The sequence below is a fragment of the Cebus imitator genome, unplaced genomic scaffold (assembly GCF_001604975.1).
Source record: "Cebus imitator isolate Cc_AM_T3 unplaced genomic scaffold, Cebus_imitator-1.0 Scaffold76, whole genome shotgun sequence".
Taxonomy (NCBI): domain Eukaryota; kingdom Metazoa; phylum Chordata; class Mammalia; order Primates; family Cebidae; genus Cebus; species Cebus imitator.
Window position 1 is genome coordinate 5092507 of NW_016107391.1, and position 11779 is coordinate 5104285.

The window sequence follows — 11779 nt, forward strand, 5'->3', positions numbered from 1 at the left end:
CTTTCATATTGCTTAATCTGCAGAAATGGCAACATTTCGAGTGTTCAGTCTTTCAATGAGTAATGACGACAATAATGTGCCTGTCACTCCAGGAAAGCTAAAATGAACCATTATGGATCCCACTACAGGCAGAACCCTGGGTCTTGATGGACGTCCTGCAGAGTTTTGGGTACACTTACCAAAAAATGCCCTTATGTTGTATGTAGATGCACTTAACGAGGCAAAGGATAATGGATTCCTTTTAGGTACAGAAAAGCTGCTAAAGGAAATAAAATTGGGCTGGAAACCTGGGATTTATCAGGCTCTTGTCCTTCCCAAATCAAAACTATATCATCCTTAAGAAAATGTTAGCAATGTGGCTGAGAAAACTGAGACAAAGTAATTACCACATTATTTAATAACCTTGCTCTATTTAGAGAAAATTCTCCTGTGAAACCTGTAGAACTCTACACGTTAATTTATCACAGCATCTTTAATCCTGGGACCTGAAAATACAATGGCTGAATTATGAGGCCTTGACTTGTCTGTATAATGAAATGATTATTTTATTGTATTTTATGTATCATAAATCCTAAAGCTACTTTAAAAAAGTAATTGTATAGGGAAATCTGTCATTTTCGTCTCTCTGTTGTCTATTCTTCTTTATTCTGTTAATAAAATCTGGATGTTCCAAGATACTCCTACTACCTACTTCTTAGTCTATATGATTTCTAAGACAGGGGATGCAAATTCTACCTTCACAAGCTCTACGCCAGCAAGTAAGAATCCATATTGTGTCCATAGACCTCAATACAGCCATCACATGGTTAGAACATGCTAAAATTGAAGCGAACACAGAGAAGGCAGAGAGATGGAGGAGGCAGGGGCACATTAAAGGGTGGGAGTACAAACAAGATGACAGAAAGGAAGAAAGGAAAGATGTTCGTGGAAATTTGCTAATGCCACAAGGTTTAGATGTATTTAACTTAATCTTTATCAAGTACTCTGATGTAAGCATACATGCCCACGTAAAGATAAAGAAGTAAGTTCAGAAAGGTTGAGCAAAGACTCCAAATGTTAAGTGGTTGAATTAGGACTTGGATCATGTTTGGTCTGAGGCCAAGGACTATTCCACTCCATTGAAGAACCTTAGAATTGAGTTACGCATCCAGACGTACAATGAACTGAGCATCTATTGTGCTCTATGGACAGAGGCTACAATAATGAGAGAGATAGACACGCTTACCTCCAGGAAATTTGTAGTTTAGCACTGGATGGTAGACAATATAGTAGTAGTTACATGGCATTGTGAGTGTTATAATTTGAGGGCCCGGACCCAATCAGACCTGAAGCCAGAGCGCTTCTAGATTTCCTCATTGTAAAAACTAATAAATGTCCTATTTTTTTATTTATATTTTTTTCTTAATCTAGATTGAGTTTATTTCTATCACTTGAAACCAAAAGAGTCCTGGCTAATAGAGGAATGCAATTTTTATACTTTAAAGTTGGACTGACCAGCATCTAGTAAAAAAAAAATGTTAAGTTTTCTTCATTTAGAAACTTACTTGAAGATATATCCTGGTTTTTGGGTCAGTGTCACGCCCATCAGAGAAGGGTGATGTTAAATGAGCTGGTGATGATTAAGAGCCAGAGGTTTCATGGAACTTAATCCTTTTATAGCCTGAGAAGGGCTGTAGGAAATACATTAGACCTAGAAAGAAGATAACTTGGAAATTTTTTTTGCTAACAAAATCCTGCTTAATTTCCATCAGCACAACTGGAAAAAAAAATAAAAAAAATAAAAAAAACTTTTCACTGGCAGGAACAAAAACTACATGGAGAAAAAACAATTAAAAGATGACTTTTTTAAAATGGTACTTTTATGTTCCTCCCCTCCCCCCTTGCCACTGCCCACAGTACTTATAGGAAGGCAGTAATTTACTGAGATCTAAAAATGTACAGTATGTTTGATTAAAGGTCATGCAAACACTAAAATAGTTCACCAAAAATATGTCTGAGACAAAGAAATAGAGATAACCCAGTCTTCTCAGACCACTCAAGTATACTTTTAAGTTTATTAATGGCTAGTGATTCAAATTTTCCCTTAAGCATGTATGGGAAACATATAGCAAGGTGACAAAAGCCGAGACGTATATTATTTTTGGCATCCATCAGTGCTTTATGGGCTGTCAAAAGAAGTCCTTGCAGCAAAAGCCAAACAACAGCAAACCTCCCACGTTCGGCATTAGACAGAATGGAAAACAATCATGGTTCTCTATCCTGTCTTGAGCTAGCACCTGCCTAACTCTCTGTTACCACTAGCCCAGGCTCTCAGGCACTAAACTCTCACCATATTGAATTGCGTGGAGCTCCTCAAAGTGATCTTGATGCTTCTTAACTCCAGATTTCTCCATTTTTCCAGAAAAGCCCCCTCCTATGACTCCTGTAGCCTCACCAAACACATTCCTTTTTCAGCTAGCTAATCTCTATACCCACTTTTTTCCTCTGGGAAGCCTTTCTTGACTCTCCTGATTAGACTGGGGACTATTCATTAATTCTAGAAGCTTCCTGAATTCTGATTCCACATTCCCTAAAAGCACTCGTCACAATGCCATGAAACTACTACTATATTGCCTATCATCTAGTGCCAAACTACCAGTTTCCTGGAGGTAAACATACCTGTCTCTCTCCTTATTGTAGCCTCTGTCCATAGAGCACAACAGATGCTCAGTTCACCGTACGTTTGGATGTGTAACTCACTTCCAAGGTTCTTCAATGGAGTGGAATAATCCTTGGCCTCAGACCAAACATGATCCAAGTCCTAATTCAACCACTTAACATTTGGAGTCTTTGCTTAACCTTTCTGAACTTATTTCCTTATCTTTACATGGGGCATGTATGCATACATCAGAGTACTTGATGAAGATTAAGTTAAATACATCTAAACCTTGTGGCATTAGCAAGTTTCCACAATCATCTTTCCTTTTTTCCTTTCTGTCATTTTTTTTTGTTCTCCCACCCTTTAATGTGCTTTTGCCTCCTCCACCTCCTTGCCTTCTCCATTATGGCTTTCCCATACCACCATTCTCCTTGCACCTTTATCTGAGCATGGCAACCTCTAAGTATCGTGCAGTTCAACATTTCACTTTTAGAGAGCAGTAGTTATCCAAAGTTATTTAGCAGACTACTGCCGATCAGAGAGAAAGTTTCCACTGTTCTAAACAAAATAAGAAAGAAAAGGTGAGTTTTTTCAGAAAACTTTTTTCTTTTTTTTTTTTTTGGATGATAATTTATTTCATCTCTATCTCTGAATTATTATTTATTTTGGAGAAGCTCTAATAACATATACACATAAAGAAATTTTACTTGATAAATATTAGTCACTTCCTTATAGGGGTCTAACAGAGAAATCCTGATCTACGCCAGTGAAATATAACTGCAAAGTGACAAAGAATATTTTTTAACAAATACCTCAGTCAAATACGTGTTGCTCTTTCAGTAATTACTTTGGAAGATAATATATTTTTAGTAGTATTGTGTAACATTTTGTTTTGTTTTGTTTTGTTTTTGAGATGCAGTCTTGCTTTGTTGTCCAGCTGAAATGCAGTGGTGTGATCTCTGCTCACTGTAATCTCCGCCTCCCTGGTTCAAGTGATTCTCATGCCTCAGTCTCCTGAGTAGCTGGGACTATAGGTATGTGCCACCACACCTGGATAATTTTTGTATTTTTAGTAAAGACATGGTTTCAGCATGTTGGCCCGGCTGCTCTCCAATCCTGACCTCAAGTGATCCACCCGTCTTGGCCCCCCAAAGTTCTGGGATTACAGGCGTGAGCCACCACGTCTGGCCAATGTCATGTAACTTTCTAGAATTCTTCATTCGGCATAGGAGTCATTCCCTTTCTATGGTACTACAGCATCCATATTTCATAATATATATACACCTTCCATTACTTATCACGTATAATTTCTTGCTTATGTCAGTCTACCAGAGCGCCTCCAAAATGAAGACTCTGTCTGGATCATCTTTGTAGCTCCTTTGCTAGTTCACCATTAGATTCCATAAAGTTTTTAAAGTGAATATGCAAGTGAAATGGCAGCACTCCATATAAAGAAAAATTTGGGGAAAGGAGAGCAGTCTTATTTCCAATGATATACCTAGAAGGAGAAAACCATCTGTCGGAGCAAACGTGTAAGCACAAAATCCCTGATACTGAGTTAACAGTTTATCAAAATTTGCTGTTGTTTCTGGGAAAAGCCATTCTAGTTTTCTGAAATCCGCCACGTTTACTCATCTTCCATGTGTTCTTTCATTCTATACATATCAGTTTTCACAGTCACTCCATTGAGATGATGTTCCATTACTCTCTCAGGAAAGAAAAATTTGTGAGCACCCAGGAATGGCTGACGGTGAGCGAATGAATTACTAAGGACACCAACTACAACAGTTTTGTCTTGCAAGCTGGTCCACAGAGTGGAAAGTGTGATGAAGGTAGGAAAGACGTGATGTTGGGATGGCTGTCTTTGATTTTATGGTCATTTTTAGTTGTTCCAGAAGGGCTCCTAACTGTTTTGTCATCATTTCTACTTCTTGAGCACCGGTAATTATGTCTGACAAAATGATCTGAAGGAAGATCTCACATTGTCGTACATTATATAGTGCCTCTTTTAACATATACGGCTGAAGTTCAGCCTTCATGAGTGGGTTGTCAGCTACCTTCTCAAGGATGGCTGTGTAGCAGTATGCCTGGTGCTGGGTCTTCTCAAGCTGATCATCAATGTGCTGCAGGGTGGCTGGGATTGCTTCATGGAAAACACCTGGCAAATCATCAATGCCTTCTCTTCCTTTTCCACAGTCTCTGTTAAATAAATGAATTCCAGTTACAATCATGGTGAGTTCTTTCAGTTGGCATTCTTTGTCTTTCTTAGAAAGAGTTAGAAATGTCCCAAGCTCAGCCTAAGGAAAAACACTCTGGAGAGCAGCTGTTACCTCTCTGACCATCTTGATGCCTGTATGGGATCCAAGGCCAGAGCAGAGTAACACATAGCTGAAAACTTCCGGTAGAGGCTTTCCAATTCTTCTTAATACATGCTCTGTTATCTGTAATTTCCCTGGTAACAGAGCCTAATCTCAAGTCTAGGACTCGGTGATGTTCTTCAAGAAATTCCACTCGATTTGTATAATTCATATCAAAGTAGACTTGCATCTTAATAGTGTCCAGGGATGGATTTTTAGTATCCAATAGCCGAGCCATACAAAGCTTAACAAGATTCTGCACATCACTTTTCACGAGGGTTCCTATCCATGGTAAAGCCATTACTTGAATCCAGGACAGCAGCTTTCACCATAAAAGCAATCAGAGTTTCAGAAACAGTCTCTCCATGGACTGTGCATTCTTGTCCTATTTCTTGTATCATACTCCTGGTAACACTTTCAGCCTGAGTTGGAGGCATTCTGGCTGGACCAGAATCGACCGCAAGAGCCGTGTCCATACGCTTCTCTCCTGGGGTCCTACCGCGGCTGTTGGCCCAGTCGGGTGCCAACTTTTTTCTTACATTTAAAATTTTTTACATTTAAATTATATCACCAAACCCTGTTTCTATTAAAAATACAAAAATTAGCCAAGCATGGTGGCGTGTGCCTGTAATCCCAGCTACTTGGGTGGTTGAGGTACGAGAATTGCTCGAACCCCTGAGGTGAAGTTTGCAGAGAGCTGACATCTCACCACTGCACTCCAGCCTGGGTGACAGAGTGAGAACCTATCTCAAAAATAGTAATCAATTATTAATTGAATGAATTGTTTCTGAATGAAATAAATGAACTGATTATTGTTCCTTGTTCCTAAAAAACAGAAATAACAGATTATTCCTCATTATGAGTTTAGGTTCTCCCTACATTTTAGTATTAAATCTCCTTTTGTTTACTAAATGATGATAATATATTTTATATATATATATGTGTGTATATATATATATTTTTTTTTTGCTTGCAAGATTCAAAAGTAATAACCCAATTTAAGAATGCAATACCTTTAGCTTTGTTACTTGAAAATTTAAATCTGAGGAACACTATCACAGATTCCCCAATACGTGGTATGGATTGGGAGAATTGGGGTTATGTAGCTGTAAGAAGCAAAATCTAAAGTTCCAAAGGAATTTACTGATGTGTTAGACAGTCTCCAAAGACACCTGAAAGAACCACATTGCCAACTACTCATGTTCTTGTGAAGTTATCTCCCCTTTAACCTGGGCTCATTTGGTGACTTACTTGTAACTAATAAAATTCAACAAGATAAATGCTATTTGATTGCTGAGGCATACTTAGAGGAGATTTTGTGCTTTGGACTCTTGGTACACCTGCTTGAATAGACGTCAAGCACCATGTAAGAAGTTGGACTATTCTGTGAATTGATGGGCTATGGTGAAGGCAAACTCATCATGTGAGGGGCCATATGGAGAAAAAGAGATGGCCAGGCAGCCCCAGTTATTCCAGCCAACCCTGCCAAGATGCCAGATACATGAGTGAAGAAACCATCTTACATATTCTAGGCCAAATAAATGTGATGTGGAGAGGAAGTGAGGAATCCAGCTAACAGCCAGGACTGAAACTCATCAAGCCATCCACTAAGACCAGGCATCCCTCTGTGCTGTGTCCCAATTTCTGACTTGCAGAACCATAATCATTGCTACTAAACTCAGAAGTGGTATGCTACGCATCAATAGATAATTACAAGAATTTTAAGAGCATGGAATACCTCATACAATTGAGAGAGAAGCTTAAGAAGTAGGTCTCTGAAAGCACATGAAACTGGGGCTCTGGGAGCTTTGGTAACAGAAACAAATGGACAATCTCTTTTGGACTCACCATTACATATTACTATTTCAGTCTTTGAGTTACTCCAAACAAGATAAAAATTCCAGAGACAGACAATCTGATTGATGCAGCTTGTGAATCGTTTCCATTCTTAGACCCAGGGTGGATTTATCCCAGCTAAATCATTTGGACTAAGAGTTAGGGAAGAATTCTTTGCCAAAGCAAAATCAAGTTCTACTAGATGAAAAAAAAATGCATTGGGTCAAGAAAACAACAACCAGAAAGGAATTCCAAACACAAAGACTATTCTAAATTGTTATTTTTTGACTCAACCCCTTTGGCTTAGAGGCAGAACATGCTTATTAAGCTCTCTCAAAATGCAAAGTGGTTAAATATAAACCTTCAAAGAGATTTATATTTAAATCAATCTTAAAATATGAGCTCTAGAAAAAAAGAAGCATTTTATTGTTTGGGAGAATTTGAACTTAATTTGTGTCTAACACTTAAACAAAAAGAATTATCCTTTTTGTAGCCTTTGGAGGAAGCCACTTGTGTTTTCTTTGTCTGACTGTTCAAAGTGCAACCACATTTCCACCACAGGATGCTTTTCAAACTAACAGCAGATGAGGAGTTACAAAGCAGAGGAGGGCATGAAGCAGTTCATCATCATTTGTTTTTGTAATTGTTTGGAGCGAGTGCCTTTCATTATGTTCAATGGACCCTCCATAGCCATGCTGGGAGGGCTGCCATGAGCACAGTGGGTTGGGCCATGAACCAGGAAAACGGCTGTCTTTTGTCTGGAGAAGAGAAAGCCGTGAGTTAGGAAATACCCTCTGATCGGATATAATCAGCATGGATGGTGTCAGTGTGAATGGGCTCTCTTAGTTTAAAAGATTCTGCTATGTGGAACTTTCAGGAACAAAGGCAATACGATACACACAAATTGGCCCTTTACTTTTTCCAGGTCAATCATACCTTCCAGATGAATGATACCTATATCCACAATAGTCCCATTTCAAAAAGAAGAAAATGTTCAAACAACTTATTAATATCTGATTTCAATGCAACAAATATTTATGAGGTCTTTGCTAAGTGCCAAGATGTGGAGCTGGGCATTGGAGCACAAAGAAGACCAAGCAGATAAAGTTGCTGACTCCAGGGACCTTACATTCTATTGGGAGAAGCAGGAAATTAACAAATACATAATTTTAATAGTGATAAATGCTATGAGGGAAATACAAACAGCTTTGTGGTTGAGAAAAATGAAGTAGGAGGTTTCTAGAGAAGTCGGGGGCTGCCTCTCTCATGTGGTAACAATTTTAACTGTAATCTAAAGGAACAGAAGGAGTGATTCAGAAGGAAAACTTTGCAGGCAGATGACTGTGATCACAACAGCCCTGGGCAGGGGGAAAGCTCAACCTACAAACTCCCAGAAAGCTGATGTGTCTGGAGCTAGGCAGGATGTAGCCAGGAGTGGACTTGCAGGGCATGGTAAGAAGTGTGAATTTTATTCCATTTTCAATGAAAGGCCATTAGACTGTTTCAAGTGAGGCGTGATGAATACATTTTAAAAATCTTTGGCTGCTCTGTGGAAAATCGATTGGAGGGGTCAAATTAGAAGAGAGGACTACTTCAGAAATCCAGGTGAGATTTGATGTTGGCTTGAACTAAGATGATGGTAGTGGCAATGGAAAAAATAAATAAAAAATAAAAAAATACTTTTTGGAGGTAGAACAAAGGATTTTGCTAATAGATTAGAAGTTAGAGAAAGAGATGGAAAGTAGGAAAGTGAAAGTATGAGCAGAAGAGAGCAGACAACAGTCATGCCCTGCTTTACTATTTTAATAGCCAGGTTGTTAACGCTCTTTATTGGAATGGAGAACATATGAAGGAGGACAATATTCAGGGCAAAAATAAACATTTCTATATTTGGCTGGTAAATATAAGATAAATAGGAGATAGCCAAGTGGAGAAAGAAGGTAAGAAGGAATATGGGTACATCTGCCTTGAATTCGAACTTGGAAATGTAAGAATGTATGGGAAGACTTTGAAAACACCATGGAAATGTTTTCAGAACAACTGTCTCTTCTGCTGTAACCTTCCAGAGTCTCTGGGATGGCTGTTCTTTAACCTTATCTAGTTGCATCAGAATCACCTTCAAAGCAAAATACAAATTCACGTGCTGAGCCCCACATCTAATCAGTTTCCATGAGCGGGTCCGTGAACACACACTTAAGAACTCCTCAGGTGAGTCTAATACCTTCTCTGCTATGAGGTATATTTATTAGGAAATTTTACTTCTTGACTCACTTTTTCTCCAAGTTAAAAATACTTCCTTGAAATCTTTACACATAATAGAGCAATGTCCTGATTTCCTGGTTCAGTTCTTTGCTCTTCAGAGAAATAAGAAGAAACCAGCTGATCCTGGGTGGTCCTGAGATCTTAAGGCTTTGTGCCACTGCCACCACCTACGTGGACAGAGGTAAGTGGAGGAGACCAGGGAAGAATTTGTGAATTTTGTTGTTGTTGTTAAAATCCCCTCAGGCAAGACAAAAGTTAAAGCAATTTAAAAAAAAGATATTTATTGCCTCAAAGATTTGCAGCTTTGAATCATAGATTGTTAGAGGTAGAGAGGATCTGGGAGGCAGAAGAATGGATAAAACATTAGGCTCTGAGTGGATGCCTCTGTAAATAGGAGAAATCATAATACCTAGCTCATAGGGTTGGAGTGAGAGTTAAGCAAAATAATAGAAAAGAGATGGGTCCAAAACTACCCATAATCACAAAGGTATGTAATTTAAGCCAGAAAAGACTACAAATACCATGCAGTACACTCATATTGCACATAAGGAACTAAGACAGATACATTGAGGGCAAATGAGAAATACAATCTAATGTTTAAAGGATTCCACCACTATAGTTTGCTCTATAAAAAATCTGATTTCATTCAGCTTCCATTTCTTTGTGTAAACCATATATCGTTTAGAAGAAGGACCATTTGCTGATATTTATTTACAAGTTTTAGAAAGTAAAATGCCTTCCCACACTGCTAAAAGGCAGAAATGCTTTCAGAGGATTTCCTGGCTCATTGCACTGAGATCTTTTTGCAAGTGAAACATCTGCCGCCCACTGTGTGGTCTGGCCAAGTCCTCTTTCAAGTCAGTTGTCCAGAAGCATTTTAGGACAGGCAAGGTAAACAGACAGATAAGCATATGGTGATCAATTCAGAAAACCAATGTCAGTTTCCACTGTGTTAGGACCATCAACCAAACAGCTTTGATGCCCATTCATTTTGTGAAATCACAGGAAAACACAAGAACAGCAAGACTCCTGAAACTGTGTAAATACCACTCAGGCTCAGCTAACAAAAAGAAAAGCAACTGACAACTTGGCTCCTTTATTTCTGCTTTAAGTGCTCGGGGCTGGTTTTGTACTTTGGTTATCTTAAGGCCTTTTTTTTTTTTTTTTGCTTTATCTTTTCTTTGCTCAGAATTTTGATCAGGCTTGCTTATGAATCCTGGAGAACTCCCATTTTGGGGACAGAATCTATAAGAATGGAAATTGGTTTCTAAGCAGGCTGTGAACGATGGCCATGTAATAAATGTCACTGGTGTTGCTGTTCTCTTCTGATGGACTGCTGTTGCCCCATATCTGACAGCTAATGAGCTCCACTAATCAAACTGAGGAGCAAATGCTGTTTCCCACCCTCCTCTCCTACCTGAGGAGGTGAGGAGTGCTAACCCCTTGCCCTGGCAGATTGACAGTGCTGAATGGGAGCAGAATGAGAAGAAACCTGGAAGGTTAATTAAGGTAGTACCCAAAAGTTGTTTTTAAATCAATTTAATTAACCTGTGATCCCTTAAAATTAGAATATGTTGCAGCCAGAATGAAGAAGAATTTATTCTAATTTTTTTTAACCTCATCTAAGAAAACAGAAACTAAGCAAGTCTCTGGGTAAAGAAGTAGTGGGGAGAGTGTTAATTACCACCTGGACTCTTCACAACTATCTTTATTCCCTATGTATCTTAGAATAGTTAGTTTCCATTCTTAGAGGAAGAATCCATAGCATTAACATCTGGTGCTATTGTCAATCATCCAAGTTTCTGGTAACACACTCCATCACCAAATGGATGTGCTATTCACTCCTTATCAGGATTAGACATAAATAATACTAAAAAAGGAGACTAGAGTAGTATGGTCAACAGAGCTGGTCAAACTGCTAAGTCCAAAATCAGCCTGTATACTTTCTAGTAGTTTGAAATTCAGCAAATTACTGAACCTGTCTTTATCTCTTCTTTTTCCCTTTCTATAAAACAGTGTTCACAATAGCACACACCACACAACCGTGAAAAGAATTGAAAGACATAATGCACATGAGTTATTGGGCAAAGGATCCAGAACACAGTAAGCCCTCAGCAAATGCCAATTATTTGGCAGGATTTTTTTTTAAATTGTTGTTGTTGTTGTTGTTTTGTGTAAACCCCTTGTAAGTATGTACTAATATTTATGCTGTACAATTTTCAAGAGCTTCCTAAAAGAAATCTGGGACCTCAATAATGGTAAAGAAGTACTCTTGTAAGACATCAATTTCAAAGGTCTCATCTAATCAGTTTGAACAGTGGGCCCAGGACAATGAAGCCACAATTGGCCTATTACTGATTCTTGGGCATTAAATGCTTCTGCCTACCATTATGCCTGATCCCTTTAAGCATTCTTCTCTCTGGCCCCGACTAATACAAATAACAAGAAAACAATCTGCAACACCCTGAAAATTCCCATGTCCTTAGGATATTGCTTTCATAGGTAAGCTTTGGTGGTAAAGGATAAAATTTTAGGTTAAGACACAGATGCTCAGTATAAAAAATGTTATGTGTTTATTTTAATGTATATTAAAAATGTAGGTGGAATATTGAATACAATATGATCTTATAAATGCTATTGCTTAATATATGGCTCTAGTAGGCATTTAAGTTTTTTTTAAACGAAG

At 38.4% G+C, this 11779-nt stretch overlaps 1 pseudogene; it reads right to left on the reverse strand.

Annotated features, from left to right (window-relative positions):
- Window positions 1-1619: 1619 nt before the first annotated feature.
- LOC108306990 lies at window positions 1620-5507 on the reverse strand (annotated as a pseudogene).
- Between the last annotated feature and the right edge of the window lie 6272 nt (window positions 5508-11779).